The sequence below is a fragment of the Crinia signifera genome, chromosome 3, assembly GCF_055691185.1.
Source record: "Crinia signifera chromosome 3, ASM5569118v1, whole genome shotgun sequence".
NCBI lineage: Eukaryota > Metazoa > Chordata > Amphibia > Anura > Myobatrachidae > Crinia > Crinia signifera.
In genome coordinates, this window is record NC_139219.1 from 337,502,644 (window position 1) to 337,519,298 (window position 16,655).

Sequence of the window (16,655 nt, forward strand, 5' to 3'; positions counted from 1 at the left end):
CAAGGTCAAAAATATCCCTGGGTGGGATTAAACCACAAACCTTTGAGATAGAAACCAAATGTGCTGACTGATTGTTCCAAGTCAACAAAATAAGACTAGATTCAAGTTAGTACCATAAAAAAATTCCTAGACATAGATTTAATAGTCATTATTTTAAAGAGCTTTTGTAAGATTCTTTATCTACTGAAGAACAGAGGAGAAACATTGGTACTTTCTGATGAAGAGTGAAGCTTTCAGGAGCTTCTGTGACTTAAGATCAGGAACACTATACCACAAGAGGTGATTTAATGTTTTAACTTGTCAACATCTAGTTCTCCAAAATGTGACCAAAAAGTCGATTACGTCCCTGGGTGGGATTGAACCACCAACCTTTCGGTTAACAGCCGAACGCGCCACAGAGACCCCTCTAAAGTTGTATCAAATTAGTGATCTAAAAATGATTTATTGAAATATGTGTAAAAGGCCAACATCTGGAGATCTTTTGTAAAACTCTTCCTCCATTGAAGAACAAAAAAACAAATTGGTACTTTCTGTCAAGAGGTAAGCTTTCAGGAGCTGAAGCTGTTTATATGATTAGCAGAGTGGCGCAGCAGAAGCGTGCTGGGCCCATAACCCAGAGGTCGATGGATCGAAACCATCCTCTGCTATCTTTGTTTTTTTATAATTATTTGTTGATTAAACCAATACAAAACTGAGATTAATATTTTGGCTCAGTTCTCTCTTTTTTATTATGTTAAAAAAGAGATTTAGTAAAACTGTTCATCCATTAAAGAACAAAGAAACACATTGGTACAAACACTAAAAGGTGCTTCAATGGTTTCCTAAAAACTTACCTAATTAACTACTTTTAAGAGGAATTGTATCAGAGAAGTCTAGATATACTGCATAACAAGAGGTGGTTTTATGTGTTATACTGCATAACAAGAGGTGGTTTTAACTTGTCTACCTAAGGTTCTTCAAAATATGATCACAAGGTCAAAAATATCCCTTGGTGGGATTAAACCACAAACCTTTGAGATAGAATCCAAATGTGCTGACTGATTGTTCCAAGTCAACAAAATAAGACTAGATTCAAGTTAGTACCATAAAAAAATTCCTAGACATAGATTTAATAGTCATTATTTTAAAGAGCTTTTGTAAGATTCTTTATCTACTGAAGAACAGAGGAGAAACATTGGTACTTTCTGATGAAGAGTGAAGCTTTCAGGAGCTTCTGTGACTTAAGATCAGGAACACTATACCACAAGAGGTGATTTAATGTTTTAACTTGTCAACATCTAGTTCTCCAAAATGTGACCAAAAAGTCGATTACGTCCACTGGGTGGGATTGAACCACCAACCTTTCGGTTAACAGCCGAACGCGCTAACCGATTGCACCACAGAGACCCCTCTAAAGTAGTATCAAATTAGTGATCTAAAAATGATTTATTGAAATATGTGTAAAAGGCCAACATCTGGAGATCTTTTGTAAAACTCTTCCTCCGTTGAAGAACAAAAAAAAACAAATTGGTACTTTCTTGTCAAGAGGTAAGCTTTCAGGAGCTGAAGCTGTGTATATGATTAGCAGAGTGGCGCAGCGGAAGCGTGCTGGGCCCATAACCCAGAGGTCGATGGATCGAAACCATCCTCTGCTATCTTTGTTTTTTTTATAATTATTTGTTGATTAAACCAATACAAAACTGAGATTAATATTTTGGCTCAGTTCTATCTTTTTTATTATGTTAAAAAAGAGATTTAGTAAAACTGTTCATCCATTAAAGAACAAAGAAACACATTGGTACAAACACTAAAATGTGCTTCAATGGTTTCCTAAAAAACTTACCTAATTAACTACTTTTAAGAGGAATTGTATCAGAGAAGTCTAGATATACTGCATAACAAGAGGTGGTTTTATGTTTTAACTTGTCTACCTAAGGTTCTTCAAAATATGATCACAAGGTCAAAAATATCCCTGGGTGGGATTAAACCACAAACCTTTGAGATAGAAACCAAATGTGCTGACTGATTGTTCCAAGTCAACAAAATAAGACTAGATTCAAGTTAGTACCATAAAAAAATTCCTAGACATAGATTTAATAGTCATTATTTTAAAGAGCTTTTGTAAGATTCTTTATCTACTGAAGAACAGAGGAGAAACATTGGTACTTTCTGATGAAGAGTGAAGCTTTCAGGAGCTTCTGTGACTTAAGATCAGGAACACTATACCACAAGAGGTGATTTAATGTTTTAACTTGTCAACATCTAGTTCTCCAAAATGTGACCAAAAAGTCGATTACGTCCCTGGGTGGTATTGAACCACCAACCTTTCGGTAAACAGCCGAACGCGCCACAGAGACCCCTCTAAAGTTGTATCAAATTAGTGATCTAAAAATGATTTATTGAAATATGTGTAAAAGGCCAACATCTGGAGATCTTTTGTAAAACTCTTCCTCCATTGAAGAACAAAAAAACAAATTGGTACTTTCTTGTCAAGAGGTAAGCTTTCAGGAGCTGAAGCTGTTTATATGATTAGCAGAGTGGCGCAGCGGAAGCGTGCTGGGCCCATAACCCAGAGGTCGATGGATCGAAACCATCCTCTGCTATCTTTGTTTTTTTTATAATTATTTGTTGATTAAACCAATACAAAACTGAGATTAATATTTTGGCTCAGTTCTATCTTTTTTATTATGTTAAAAAAGAGTTTTAGTAAAACTGTTCATCCATTAAAGAACAAAGAAACACATTGGTACAAACACTAATATGTGCTTCAATGGTTTCCTAAAAACTTACGTAATTAACTACTTTTAAGAGGAATTGTATCAGAGAAGTCTAGATATACTGCATAACAAGAGGTGGTTTTATGTTTTAACTTGTCTACCTAAGGTTCTTCAAAATATGATCACACGGTCAAAAATATCCCTGGGTGGGATTAAACCACAAACCTTTGAGATAGAAACCAAATGTGCTGACTGATTGTTCCAAGTCAACAAAATAAGACTAGATTCAAGTTAGTACTGTGAAGATACGGGGTTCTTCAATCACTCAGACACCGAGCAGATGAAACCAAAATATGGTTTATTTTTATCACAGCACACACATGTAGATGAAGACAGGAAAAAGATTCAAATGGTAGCATAAAAACATCCGGGTAGCAAAGTCCTTGTAGCATCACAGTCCAAATAACGAAACTATCACTTATTCCACACAGCAGTGATAGCAGATAAGTCCACACGATACCTAGACAGAGCATAACCTCGTAGTCCAGGACAGTCCATCAAATTCTCTCTCTGGCTTGTGTGCCAGTCATTTTAAAAACTTCTAAATTCCCACGCGTCTCCATACCATCAGTGGGCTTGCACTCAATCTCTATTGGTGGATTCAAGTCAGGTTTATCCCCCCTCCCAGGTACTGCTGCTGCCCCCACCCTGCTGGGTCAGGCCCCAGAAAGTCTGGAAGGGGCCAGAGATATGCAGAGCAGTGTCAACACAAGATACAAAACACAGTCTGATTACATTATGTCCTGATTACCCCCTGTGAACATTTCCTGTTGATAGCAGGGGAATTGGATCACCCCCTGTGAAGATTGTCCCTCAGCTACCACCCTCCTGTGATAGCAGGAACAAAAGTATGGTAATTGGACATAACCTTTTGGTGAATTCTTTCCTGGGTATTTCCTGTCCGACCATATTTGCTTAACAGCATCTAATACTATGGTACACACAGATATGGGGGATAGAAACATCTGCAGTGAACAAGAGACCTAAAATGTACATTAATTACTGTGGAGTTCTACAGCCTAATACTATATGATCTGGAAATACACACAGACTTGGGGGATAGAAACATCTATGGAGAATAAGAGGGTACAGACGGACTAAAATAGTACATTAATTACTACACCTAATAAAATATCATAATTACAATCTTACGGTCAGTTTGCTAACCTCACATTCCTTCCCCTACTATTTTAGTTCCTGTACCAAGTTGTTCTGGAACCAATAACAACCTGTAGTGGGATGCAGAGAATCTGAGGTTTGGATCTACCACCTGAGTCCCACAGAGTTACATCATACCAAACCCATCTTGTAAAAGGTGGCTGGTTTGCAGAAGCAGCAAGGGCAATATCACAATATAAGTTATGCATGTTAACTAACAAGTGAGTTAGCAATCCCCCATCCTCAAATGTTGGGTACCCCCCCCTCTGCAACATCGTAAACTTTCACACCGGGCACACCTATAGGGTGTGCTAATATTTTTGCCTCTGGCACAATGGGGCAGGGAGCAGTTTCCACCTTCCCCTCTTGCCCAAGGAACATCTGCCAAACGGCAGCCCAATATCGGAGCTCTGGCCCTGGCACTTCCGCCACTCTGTCACATCCTTCCTCCCTCAAACCCAAACTAGGGGCATGGCAATTTTCACTATAGCATTTGGTCTCAATGCCCAGGGCTGAGAAGGGACCCTCCATCAGGAACAATGCCGCTGGTGGCTGCAGGGCAAGCTGGTCCACGGCCAGTCCTACCCCCTCAAAAGCCTGGGTCTCACCTGCCGCTTCCTCTGCGCAGTCCTCAGTCTCCAGGATAACCACGTTCCCCAGCTGAATATGCTGGGCAGCCTGAAGCACGACATCATCTGCGACTGGTATGCTTGTGGCCTGGATGTTGTCATATACTCCTCTAACCACGGTGATCTCCTCCTGGACGCAGTCCTCATAGATCCCCTGGCAGCAGGTTAATAATTCTGCATCTCCCACCTCAGTAAAAGAGAAGCTGTAGTGCAGCTCCTCCCAGGGTGCCTGGCTCAGAGGCCTCACTTCCTTCACGTTGGGGATAACCTCCCCCTGCAGAGAACACTGAGCAGCTTCCTCCCTAGGATGGGGGAGAAGCAGTTGCAAACGGTGCCTTTCATCACGCCCCCTGCGACACTGATCTTGCCATGCTGGGGTATCCAGGAGCCCGCGATCAATCGCCTCTTCCTCTGCCACCACGAAGCACTCCTCCAGACACTGCAATTGTTCCCACACACTCAACTGTGCACCGAAATGGAGGATCCATGCCCGATAATCAGCAAATGCATTTGTAGGATCTCCCTGATCATGAAGGATCTGCTGAAGGATTTCCCCGCGAGTGCAGGATTGGATGGGTATACCTCGCAGCTGACATTCTGCTATCAGCTCCTCCATACTCATTTCTTCAAGGGCAGTTAGGGGCCCCCCTGACAACGACCCTTCTCTTGCGGTAACAATTAATTCCGTGGCAGACCCCTCGGTTGTCTGCCCAGATTGCAGTAGCCCCCTTCTAGACCTTTCCTCTGGTTCTATCTGGGGCATCAATTTATTCTGGACTTGTCCTTCAGCCTCAGAATATTTTCCTCTTTGTAGCATCTGGGTAACTGTAGCAATCACTTCCTCTGTAAATTCTACAAACTCTGGCTCCCCCAGCAGATTCCACGAGGTGGCCTCACCTTTACAGTGCAGGAATGCATCCCCCAGGTAACACAACTTGACCTGTATGCTGGATACTCTCCACCCGCTGATCATCTGCTGAGCTTCTTCCCAGTACTCCCAGATATACTGCATTTTTCTGACAATAAATAACAGATCCGGCTTCCCAGCCTGCCGATACACTGAAGAACCTCCATCCCTGAGCTCCTCTGCTTCAGGGGTCTTGAGGCATGGATTTTCTTTCCTTGGAAACATTTTCCCTTTCCACAGGAATGACACCTGCTCACTTGCTGAACATCACCTTATTGCATTTTCCGTTTCCTTACATACGGTCTGATCCTCTGTTCTCTGTGCTTTCTGTGCTCGATGGTTGGTGTCTGAATGATCCCACTGTCGCTGCCGCCAAATGTGAAGATACGGGGTTCTTCAATCACTCAGACACCGAGCAGATGAAACCAAAATATGGTTTATTTTTATCACAGCACACACATGTAGATGAAGACAGGAAAAAGATTCAAATGGTAGCATAAAAACATCCGGGTAGCAAAGTCCTTGTAGCATCACAGTCCAAATAACGAAACTATCACTTATTCCACACAGCAGTGATAGCAGATAAGTCCACACGATACCTAGACAGAGCATAACCTCTTAGTCCAGGACAGTCCATCAAATTCTCTCTCTGGCTTGTGTGCCAGTCATTTTAAAAACTTCTAAATTCCCACGCGTCTCCATACCATCAGTGGGCTTGCACTCAATCTCTATTGGTGGATTCAAGTCAGGTTTATCCCCCCTCCCCGGTACTTCTGCTGCCCCCCCCCCCCCTGCTGGGTCAGGCCCCAGAAAGTCTGGAAGGGGCCAGAGATATGCAGAGCAGTGTCAACACAAGATACAAAACACAGTCTGATTACATTATGTCCTGATTACCCCCTGTGAACATTTCCTGTTGATAGCAGGGGAATTGGATCACCCCCTGTGAAGATTGTCCCTCAGCTACCACCCTCCTGTGATAGCAGGAACAAAAGTATGGTAATTGGACATAACCTTTTGGTGAATTCTTTCCTGGGTATTTCCTGTCCGACCATATTTGCTTAACAGCATCTAATACTATGGTACACACAGATATGGGGGATAGAAACATCTGCAGTGAACAAGAGACCTAAAATGTACATTAATTACTGTGGAGTTCTACAGCCTAATACTATATGATCTGGAAATACACACAGATTTGGGGGATAGAAACATCTATGGAGAATAAGAGGGTACAGATGGACTAAAATAGTACATTAATTACTACACCTAATAAAATATCATAATTACAGTCTTACGGTCAGTTTGCTAACCTCACAAGTACCATAAAAAAATTCCTAGACATAGATTTAATAGTCATTATTTTAAAGAGCTTTTGTAAGATTCTTTATCTACTGAAGAACAGAGGAGAAACATTGGTACTTTCTGATGAAGAGTGCAGCTTTCAGGAGCTTCTGTGACTTAAGATCAGGAACACTATACCACAAGAGGTGATTTAATGTTTTAACTTGTCAACATCTAGTTCTCCAAAATGTGACCAAAAAGTCGATTACGTCCCTGGGTGGGATTGAACCACCAACCTTTCGTTTAACAGCCGAACGCACTAACCGATTGCGCCACAGAGACCCCTCTAAAGTTTTATCAAATTAGTGATCTAAAAATGATTTATTGAAATATGTGTAAAATGCCAACATCTGGAGATCTTTTGTAAAACTCTTCCTCCGTTGAAGAACCAAAAAACAAATTGGTACTTTCTTGTCAAGAGGTAAGCTTTCGGGAGCTAAAGCTGTTTATATGATTAGCAGAGTGGCGCAGCGGAAGCGTGCTGGGCCCATAACCCAGAGGTCGATGGATCGAAACCATCCGCTGCTATCTTTTTTTTTTTATAATTATTTGTTGATTAAACCAATACAAAACTGAGATTAATATTTTGGCTCAGTTCTATCTTTTTTATTATGTTTAAAAAGAGATTTAGTAAAACTGTTCATCCATTAAAGAACAAAGAAACACATTGGTACAAACACTAAAATGTGCTTCAATGGTTTCCTAAAAACTTACCTAATTAACTACTTTTAAGAGGAATTGTATCAGAGAAGTCTAGATATACTGCATAACAAGAGGTGGTTTTATGTTTTAACTTGTCTACCTAAGGTTCTTCAAAATATGATCACAAGGTCAAAAATATCCCTGGGTGGGATTAAACCACAAACCTTTGAGATAGAAACCAAATGTGCTGACTGATTGTTCCAAGTTAACAAAATAAGACTAGATTCAAGTTAGTACCATAAAAAAATTCCTAGACATAGATTTAATGGTCATTATTTTAAAGAGCTTTTGTAAGATTCTTTATCTACTAAAGAACAGAGGAGAAACATTGGTACTTTCTGATGAAGAGTGAAGCTTTCAGGAGCTTCTGTGACTTAAGATCAGGAACACTATACCACAAGAGGTGATTTAATGTTTTAACTTGTCAACATCTAGTTCTCCAAAATGTGACCAAAAAGTAAATTACGACCCTGGGTGGGATTGAACCACCAACCTTTCGGTTAACAGCCGAATGCGCTAATCGATTGCGCCACAGAGACCCCTCTAAAGTTGTATCAAATTAGTGATCTAAAAATGATTTATTGAAATATATGTAAAAGGCCAACATCTGGAGATCTTTTGTAAAACTCTTCCTCAATTGAAGAACAAAAAAAACAAATTGGTACTTTCTTGTCAAGAGGTAAACTTTCAGGAGCTAAATCTGTATATATGATTAGCAGAGTTGCGCAGCGGAAGCGTGCTGGGCCCATAACCCAGAGGTCGATGGATCGAAACCATCCTCTGCTATCTTTGTTTTTTATAATTATTTGTTGATTAAACCAATACAAAACTGAGATTAATATTTTGGCTCAGTTCTATCTTTTTTTTTTATAATTATTTGTTGATTAAACCAATAAAAAACTGAGATTAATATTTTGGCTCAGTTCTATCTTTTTTATTATGTTAAAAAAAGAGATTTAGTAAAACTGTTCATCCATTAAAGAACAAAGAAACACATTGGTACAAACACTAAAATGTGCTTCAATGGTTTCCTAAAAACTTACATAATGAACTACTTTTAAGAGGAATTGTATCAGAGAAGTCTAGATATACTGCATAACAAGAGGAGGTTTTATGTTTTAACTTGTCTACCTAAGGTTCTTCAAAATATGATCACAAGGTCAAAAATATCCCTGGGTGGGATTAAACCACAAACCTTTGATATAGAAACCAAATGTGCTGACTGATTGTTCCAAGTCAACAAAATAAGACTAGATTCAAGTTAGTACCATAAAAAAATTCCTAGACATAGATTTAATAGTCATTATTTTAAAGAGCTTTTGTAAGATTCTTTATCTACTGAAGAACAGAGGAGAAACATTGGTACTTTCTGATGAAGAGTGAAGCTTTCAGGAGCTTTTGTGACTTAAGATCAGGAACACTATACCACAAGAGGTGATTTAATTTTTTAACTTGTCAACATCTAGTTCTCCAAAATGTGACCAAAAAGTCGATTACGTCCCTGGGTGGGATTGAACCACCAACCTTTCGGTTAACAGCCGAACGCGCTAACCGATTGCGCCACAGAGACCCCTCTAAAGTTGTATCAAATTAGTGATCTAAAAATGATTTATTGAAATATGTGTAAAAGGCCAACATCTGGAGATCTTTTGTAAAACTCTTCCTCCATTGAAGAACAAAAAATCAAATTGGTACTTTCTTGTCAAGAGGTAAGTTTTCAGGAGCTGAAGCTGTTTATATGATTAGCAAAGTGGCGCAGCGGAAGCGTGCTGGGCCTATAACCCAGAGGTCGATGGATCGAAACCATCCTCTGCTATCTTTGTTTTTTTTATAATTATTTGTTGATTAAACCAATACAAAACTGAGATTAATATTTTGGCTCAGTTCTATCTTTTTTATTATGTTAAAAAAGAGATTTAGTAAAACTGTTCATCCATTAAAGAACAAAGAAACACATTGGTACAAACACTAAAATGTGCATCAATGGTTTCCTAAAAAACTTACCTAATTAACTACTTTTAAGAGGAATTGTATCAGAGAAGTCTAGATATACTGCATAACAAGAGGTGGTTTTATGTGTTATACTGCATAACAAGAGGTGGTTTTAACTTGTCTACCTAAGGTTCTTCAAAATATGATCACAAGGTCAAAAATATCCCTTGGTGGGATTAAACCACAAACCTTTGAGATAGAAACCAAATGTGCTGACTGATTGTTCCAAGTCAACAAAATAAGACTAGATTCAAGTTAGTACCATAAAAAAATTCCTAGACATAGATTTAATAGTCATTATTTTAAAGAGCTTTTGTAAGATTCTTTATCTACTGAAGAACAGAGGAGAAACATTGGTACTTTCTGATGAAGAGTGAAGCTTTCAGGAGCTTCTGTGACTTAAGATCAGGAACACTATACCACAAGAGGTGATTTAATGTTTTAACTTGTCAACATCTAGTTCTCCAAAATGTGACCAAAAAGTCGATTACGTCCCTGGGTGGGATTGAACCACCAACCTTTCGGTTAACAGCCGAACGCGCCACAGAGACCCCTCTAAAGTTGTATCAAATAAGTGATCTAAAAATGATTTATTGAAATATGTGTAAAAGGCCAACATCTGGAGATCTTTTGTAAAACTCTTCCTCCATTGAAGAACAAAAAAACAAATTGGTACTTTCTTGTCAAGAGGTAAGCTTTCAGGAGCTGAAGCGGTTTATATGATTAGCAGAGTGGCGCAGCGGAAGCGTGCTGGGCCCATAACCCAGAGGTCTATGGATCGAAACCATCATCTGCTATCTTTGTTTTTTTTATAATTATTTGTTGATTAAACCAATACAAAACTGAGATTAATATTTTGGCTCAGTTCTATCTTTTTTATTATGTTAAAAAAGAGATTTAGTAAAACTGTTCATCCATTAAAGAACAAAGAAACACATTGGTACAAACACTAAAATGTGCTTCAATGTTTTCCTAAAAAACTTACCTAATTAACTACTTTTAAGAGGAATTGTATCAGAGAAGTCTAGATATACTGCATAACAAGAGGTGGTTTTATGTTTTAACTTGTCTACCTAAGGTTCTTCAAAATATGATCACAAGGTCAAAAATATCCCTGGGTGGGATTAAACCACAAACCTTTGAGATAGAAACCAAATGTGCTGACTGATTGTTCCAAGTCAACAAAATAAGACTAGATTCAAGTTAGTACCATAAAAAAATTCCTAGACATAGATTTAATAGTCATTATTTTAAAGAGCTTTTGTAAGATTCTTTATCTACTGAAGAACAGAGGAGAAACATTGGTACTTTCTGATGAAGAGTGAAGCTTTCAGGAGCTTCTGTGACTTAAGATCAGGAACACTATACCACAAGAGGTGATTTAATGTTTTAACTTGTCAACATCTAGTTCTCCAAAATGTGACCAAAAAGTCGATTACGTCCCTGGGTGGGATTGAACCACCAACCTTTCGGTTAACAGCCGAACGCGCCACAGAGACCCCTCTAAAGTTGTATCAAATTAGTGATCTAAAAATGATTTATTGAAATATGTGTAAAAGGCCAACATCTGGAGATCTTTTGTAAAACTCTTCCTCCATTGAAGAACAAAAAAACAAATTGGTACTTTCTGTCAAGAGGTAAGCTTTCAGGAGCTGAAGCTGTTTATATGATTAGCAGAGTGGCGCAGCAGAAGCGTGTTGGGCCCATAACCCAGAGGTCGATGGATCGGAACCATCCTCTGCTATCTTTGTTTTTTTATAATTATTTGTTGATTAAACCAATACAAAACTGAGATTAATATTTTGGCTCAGTTCTCTCTTTTTTATTATGTTAAAAAAGAGATTTAGTAAAACTGTTCATCCATTAAAGAACAAAGAAACACATTGGTACAAACACTAAAAGGTGCTTCAATGGTTTCCTAAAAACTTACCTAATTAACTACTTTTAAGAGGAATTGTATAAGAGAAGTCTAGATATACTGCATAACAAGAGGTGGTTTTATGTGTTATACTGCATAACAAGAGGTGGTTTTAACTTGTCTACCTAAGGTTCTTCAAAATATGATCACAAGGTCAAAAATATCCCTTGGTGGGATTAAACCACAAACCTTTGAGATAGAATCCAAATGTGCTGACTGATTGTTCCAAGTCAACAAAATAAGACTAGATTCAAGTTAGTACCATAAAAAAATTCCTAGACATAGATTTAATAGTCATTATTTTAAAGAGCTTTTGTAAGATTCTTTATCTACTGAAGAACAGAGGAGAAACATTGGTAGTTTCTGATGAAGAGTGAAGCTTTCAGGAGCTTCTGTGACTTAAGATCAGGAACACTATACCACAAGAGGTGATTTAATGTTTTAACTTGTCAACATCTAGTTCTCCAAAATGTGACCAAAAAGTCGATTACGTCCACTGGGTGGGATTGAACCACCAACCTTTCGGTTAACAGCCGAACGCGCTAACCGATTGCACCACAGAGACCCCTCTAAAGTAGTATCAAATTAGTGATCTAAAAATGATTTATTGAAATATGTGTAAAAGGCCAACATCTGGAGATCTTTTGTAAAACTCTTCCTCCGTTGAAGAACAAAAAAAAACAAATTGGTACTTTCTTGTCAAGAGGTAAGCTTTCAGGAGCTGAAGCTGTGTATATGATTAGCAGAGTGGCGCAGCGGAAGCGTGCTGGGCCCATAACCCAGAGGTCGATGGATCGAAACCATCCTCTGCTATCTTTGTTTTTTTTATAATTATTTGTTGATTAAACCAATACAAAACTGAGATTAATATTTTGGCTCAGTTCTATCTTTTTTATTATGTTAAAAAAAGAGATTTAGTAAAACTGTTCATCCATTAAAGAACAAAGAAACACATTGGTACAAACACTAAAATGTGCTTCAATGGTTTCCTAAAAACTTACCTAATTAACTACTTTTAAGAGGAATTGTATCAGAGAAGTCTAGATATACTGCATAACAAGAGGTGGTTTTATGTTTTAACTTGTCTACCTAAGGTTCTTCAAAATATGATCACAAGGTCAAAAATATCCCTGGGTGGGATTAAACCACAAACCTTTGAGATAGAAACCAAATGTGCTGACTGATTGTTCCAAGTTAACAAAATAAGACTAGATTCAAGTTAGTACCATAAAAAAATTCCTAGACATAGATTTAATGGTCATTATTTTAAAGAGCTTTTGTAAGATTCTTTATCTACTAAAGAACAGAGGAGAAACATTGGTACTTTCTGATGAAGAGTGAAGCTTTCAGGAGCTTCTGTGACTTAAGATCAGGAACACTATACCACAAGAGGTGATTTAATGTTTTAACTTGTCAACATCTAGTTCTCCAAAATGTGACCAAAAAGTAAATTACGACCCTGGGTGGGATTGAACCACCAACCTTTCGGTTAACAGCCGAATGCGCTAATCGATTGCGCCACAGAGACCCCTCTAAAGTTGTATCAAATTAGTGATCTAAAAATGATTTATTGAAATATATGTAAAAGGCCAACATCTGGAGATCTTTTGTAAAACTCTTCCTCAATTGAAGAACAAAAAAAACAAATTGGTACTTTCTTGTCAAGAGGTAAACTTTCAGGAGCTAAATCTGTATATATGATTAGCAGAGTTGCGCAGCGGAAGCGTGCTGGGCCCATAACCCAGAGGTCGATGGATCGAAACCATCCTCTGCTATCTTTGTTTTTTATAATTATTTGTTGATTAAACCAATACAAAACTGAGATTAATATTTTGGCTCAGTTCTATCTTTTTTTTTTATAATTATTTGTTGATTAAACCAATAAAAAACTGAGATTAATATTTTGGCTCAGTTCTATCTTTTTTATTATGTTAAAAAAAGAGATTTAGTAAAACTGTTCATCCATTAAAGAACAAAGAAACACATTGGTACAAACACTAAAATGTGCTTCAATGGTTTCCTAAAAACTTACATAATGAACTACTTTTAAGAGGAATTGTATCAGAGAAGTCTAGATATACTGCATAACAAGAGGAGGTTTTATGTTTTAACTTGTCTACCTAAGGTTCTTCAAAATATGATCACAAGGTCAAAAATATCCCTGGGTGGGATTAAACCACAAACCTTTGATATAGAAACCAAATGTGCTGACTGATTGTTCCAAGTCAACAAAATAAGACTAGATTCAAGTTAGTACCATAAAAAAATTCCTAGACATAGATTTAATAGTCATTATTTTAAAGAGCTTTTGTAAGATTCTTTATCTACTGAAGAACAGAGGAGAAACATTGGTACTTTCTGATGAAGAGTGAAGCTTTCAGGAGCTTTTGTGACTTAAGATCAGGAACACTATACCACAAGAGGTGATTTAATTTTTTAACTTGTCAACATCTAGTTCTCCAAAATGTGACCAAAAAGTCGATTACGTCCCTGGGTGGGATTGAACCACCAACCTTTCGGTTAACAGCCGAACGCGCTAACCGATTGCGCCACAGAGACCCCTCTAAAGTTGTATCAAATTAGTGATCTAAAAATGATTTATTGAAATATGTGTAAAAGGCCAACATCTGGAGATCTTTTGTAAAACTCTTCCTCCATTGAAGAACAAAAAATCAAATTGGTACTTTCTTGTCAAGAGGTAAGTTTTCAGGAGCTGAAGCTGTTTATATGATTAGCAAAGTGGCGCAGCGGAAGCGTGCTGGGCCTATAACCCAGAGGTCGATGGATCGAAACCATCCTCTGCTATCTTTGTTTTTTTTATAATTATTTGTTGATTAAACCAATACAAAACTGAGATTAATATTTTGGCTCAGTTCTATCTTTTTTATTATGTTAAAAAAGAGATTTAGTAAAACTGTTCATCCATTAAAGAACAAAGAAACACATTGGTACAAACACTAAAATGTGCATCAATGGTTTCCTAAAAAACTTACCTAATTAACTACTTTTAAGAGGAATTGTATCAGAGAAGTCTAGATATACTGCATAACAAGAGGTGGTTTTATGTGTTATACTGCATAACAAGAGGTGGTTTTAACTTGTCTACCTAAGGTTCTTCAAAATATGATCACAAGGTCAAAAATATCCCTTGGTGGGATTAAACCACAAACCTTTGAGATAGAAACCAAATGTGCTGACTGATTGTTCCAAGTCAACAAAATAAGACTAGATTCAAGTTAGTACCATAAAAAAATTCCTAGACATAGATTTAATAGTCATTATTTTAAAGAGCTTTTGTAAGATTCTTTATCTACTGAAGAACAGAGGAGAAACATTGGTACTTTCTGATGAAGAGTGAAGCTTTCAGGAGCTTCTGTGACTTAAGATCAGGAACACTATACCACAAGAGGTGATTTAATGTTTTAACTTGTCAACATCTAGTTCTCCAAAATGTGACCAAAAAGTCGATTACGTCCCTGGGTGGGATTGAACCACCAACCTTTCGGTTAACAGCCGAACGCGCCACAGAGACCCCTCTAAAGTTGTATCAAATAAGTGATCTAAAAATGATTTATTGAAATATGTGTAAAAGGCCAACATCTGGAGATCTTTTGTAAAACTCTTCCTCCATTGAAGAACAAAAAAACAAATTGGTACTTTCTTGTCAAGAGGTAAGCTTTCAGGAGCTGAAGCGGTTTATATGATTAGCAGAGTGGCGCAGCGGAAGCGTGCTGGGCCCATAACCCAGAGGTCTATGGATCGAAACCATCATCTGCTATCTTTGTTTTTTTTATAATTATTTGTTGATTAAACCAATACAAAACTGAGATTAATATTTTGGCTCAGTTCTATCTTTTTTATTATGTTAAAAAAGAGATTTAGTAAAACTGTTCATCCATTAAAGAACAAAGAAACACATTGGTACAAACACTAAAATGTGCTTCAATGTTTTCCTAAAAAACTTACCTAATTAACTACTTTTAAGAGGAATTGTATCAGAGAAGTCTAGATATACTGCATAACAAGAGGTGGTTTTATGTTTTAACTTGTCTACCTAAGGTTCTTCAAAATATGATCACAAGGTCAAAAATATCCCTGGGTGGGATTAAACCACAAACCTTTGAGATAGAAACCAAATGTGCTGACTGATTGTTCCAAGTCAACAAAATAAGACTAGATTCAAGTTAGTACCATAAAAAAATTCCTAGACATAGATTTAATAGTCATTATTTTAAAGAGCTTTTGTAAGATTCTTTATCTACTGAAGAACAGAGGAGAAACATTGGTACTTTCTGATGAAGAGTGAAGCTTTCAGGAGCTTCTGTGACTTAAGATCAGGAACACTATACCACAAGAGGTGATTTAATGTTTTAACTTGTCAACATCTAGTTCTCCAAAATGTGACCAAAAAGTCGATTACGTCCCTGGGTGGGATTGAACCACCAACCTTTCGGTTAACAGCCGAACGCGCCACAGAGACCCCTCTAAAGTTGTATCAAATTAGTGATCTAAAAATGATTTATTGAAATATGTGTAAAAGGCCAACATCTGGAGATCTTTTGTAAAACTCTTCCTCCATTGAAGAACAAAAAAACAAATTGGTACTTTCTGTCAAGAGGTAAGCTTTCAGGAGCTGAAGCTGTTTATATGATTAGCAGAGTGGCGCAGCAGAAGCGTGTTGGGCCCATAACCCAGAGGTCGATGGATCGAAACCATCCTCTGCTATCTTTGTTTTTTTATAATTATTTGTTGATTAAACCAATACAAAACTGAGATTAATATTTTGGCTCAGTTCTCTCTTTTTTATTATGTTAAAAAAGAGATTTAGTAAAACTGTTCATCCATTAAAGAACAAAGAAACACATTGGTACAAACACTAAAAGGTGCTTCAATGGTTTCCTAAAAACTTACCTAATTAACTACTTTTAAGAGGAATTGTATAAGAGAAGTCTAGATATACTGCATAACAAGAGGTGGTTTTATGTGTTATACTGCATAACAAGAGGTGGTTTTAACTTGTCTACCTAAGGTTCTTCAAAATATGATCACAAGGTCAAAAATATCCCTTGGTGGGATTAAACCACAAACCTTTGAGATAGAATCCAAATGTGCTGACTGATTGTTCCAAGTCAACAAAATAAGACTAGATTCAAGTTAGTACCATAAAAAAATTCCTAGACATAGATTTAATAGTCATTATTTTAAAGAGCTTTTGTAAGATTCTTTATCTACTGAAGAACAGAGGAGAAACA

The 16,655-nt window shown here is 37.4% G+C and overlaps 4 non-coding genes across 4 annotated transcripts; 2 read left to right on the forward strand and 2 right to left on the reverse strand.

Annotated features, from left to right (window-relative positions):
• Positions 1-8,989: 8,989 nt before the first annotated feature.
• On the reverse strand, positions 8,990-9,063 carry TRNAN-GUU (transfer RNA asparagine (anticodon GUU)). The gene has a single exon. It is a non-coding gene; the product is annotated as a tRNA-Asn (tRNA).
• Positions 9,064-9,237: 174 nt separating this feature from the next.
• On the forward strand, positions 9,238-9,309 carry TRNAI-UAU (transfer RNA isoleucine (anticodon UAU)). The gene has a single exon. It is a non-coding gene; the product is annotated as a tRNA-Ile (tRNA).
• A 4,579-nt stretch (positions 9,310-13,888) lies between these two features.
• On the reverse strand, positions 13,889-13,962 carry TRNAN-GUU (transfer RNA asparagine (anticodon GUU)). The gene has a single exon. It is a non-coding gene; the product is annotated as a tRNA-Asn (tRNA).
• Positions 13,963-14,136: 174 nt separating this feature from the next.
• On the forward strand, positions 14,137-14,208 carry TRNAI-UAU (transfer RNA isoleucine (anticodon UAU)). The gene has a single exon. It is a non-coding gene; the product is annotated as a tRNA-Ile (tRNA).
• Positions 14,209-16,655: the final 2,447 nt, after the last annotated feature.